This window comes from Etheostoma cragini, unplaced genomic scaffold (genome assembly GCF_013103735.1).
Source record: "Etheostoma cragini isolate CJK2018 unplaced genomic scaffold, CSU_Ecrag_1.0 ScbMSFa_2211, whole genome shotgun sequence".
Lineage (NCBI taxonomy): Eukaryota > Metazoa > Chordata > Actinopteri > Perciformes > Percidae > Etheostoma > Etheostoma cragini.
The window spans coordinates 1-1,547 of NW_023266349.1; the positions used below are offsets into that span (position 1 = coordinate 1).

Sequence of the window (1,547 nt, forward strand, 5' to 3'; positions counted from 1 at the left end):
CTGGCCTTTCCACTTGTCCCTCATCCCAGTCAGTCGCTGTAGTTCTAGTGCCAGGCTTAGACTTCGCTCCCCAGTGTGTCGTGCTTTTTGTACCCAATTATCAACAGTGGTGGTTAACCTGCAACATGGGCTCTAAAGATCTAAATAGATTTTCTCACCTCAGAGTTATCTGGAGCATGTAACGATTAGCTTCTGTCCCTCTGAACCCTGAGTGACAATCACTCTGCAGTGAATGAAATGCAGTTCCCCCCTCAGTCTAGCCAAGACTATACTTTCAGGGATCATTTCTAGAGTTTCTGACTTGAGGAATGTGTTTGGTCTCGCTGACCATGATGATGAGTCGTGATATTCTTTTCTGAGCGTGAAGCTGACAGAGAGTAATGATTCCCTTCATATGCGCTCTGTCATTGATGATTGTTCTTTGCTTCTTCATGGAGTATTGTGAAAGGTAATATGATCAGAGATATAATAGCAGATTATTTACAAACCAATTCCTCATAGTGGTTCAGTGCTTCACCAAATTTTCCTTTGCCCTTCACTATCAGCCCCTAGTTTCTTGACTTTGTAATGCCTTATGTCTACTGTAAAGATGTACATTGAGTTTGAGTTGAGCCATAATTCATTTTTTTATACCTTTGTTTTTCCTACTGTGACATGTCAAAATGTCAAAAAATGCATTGTTTGTAAGCCCATCTCTACACAACCATGTTCCATTCCCACAGGTGGTGTCACACGTGCTAGTTGTCCCTTAGATTCCCAGTTTATTTTTGTAATTTAATGGTGTTTTCTGTATTTAAAAAATCTGTAAACTTAACAGGAAAATGTATGTAAAAGTACAGATTCTTCGTCGAGTGTGTGAAGTCTGGACCATTCCCTGACCGGGAATTGAACCCGGGCCGCGGCGGTGAGAGCGCCGAATCCTAGCCACTAGACCACCAGGGAGCCGTACCTTTCAAATTTATCTTTGTATATGTGAGTTTCTTTTTCACTCAGTGGAATGACTCATATTGTTTTAGGTGAGGAATGTCGCCCGGCTAGAGCTTCAGAAGGCAGAACATGACATTACACATCTGTCACATAGTCAGTTTGTATTCTTAAATACCAAGTCTCTTGCTGTTCCTTGACTAGTTGGCCACCCCTGCTCTGCATCGCTCCAGGTAAGTAGAAAGCAATCTGTTATGCACCTTTGCATTGCACTAAAATGTCAAAATTTGAACCTGAATCCAACAATAACATTACTTGATGCTCACATACATTGGTTTTCAGGTAAAAAAAAGGTTGGTTAGGGGTTTAGTTACTGCTGGAAAAAAGGTGAAGAATTGTTATTGAGACAGAGGCAGATAAAGTGTTTATGACCCATCATTGATGACAAAAGGATACATCAGCTGTCGGGGGTTTGATTTAAAGGAAATGGTAACCTTTAAACGTGTTGGGGTTCTAGCGTTAAACTAATGAAGAAGACTTTGCATATCTAAATTCAACCAGAACCAAGTCCTGTATCTGTCAAGTCCTGACCATTCCCTGACCGGGAATTATATCCATTATAT

General features: G+C 40.9%; 1 non-coding gene and 1 pseudogene across 1 annotated transcript; one reads left to right on the top strand and one right to left on the bottom strand.

Moving 5' to 3' along the window:
- The first annotated feature begins 262 nt into the window (after positions 1-262).
- LOC117940318 lies at positions 263-467 on the top strand (annotated as a pseudogene).
- A 403-nt stretch (positions 468-870) lies between these two features.
- On the bottom strand, positions 871-942 carry trnae-cuc. The gene has a single exon. It is a non-coding gene; the product is annotated as a tRNA-Glu (tRNA).
- Between the last annotated feature and the right edge of the window lie 605 nt (positions 943-1,547).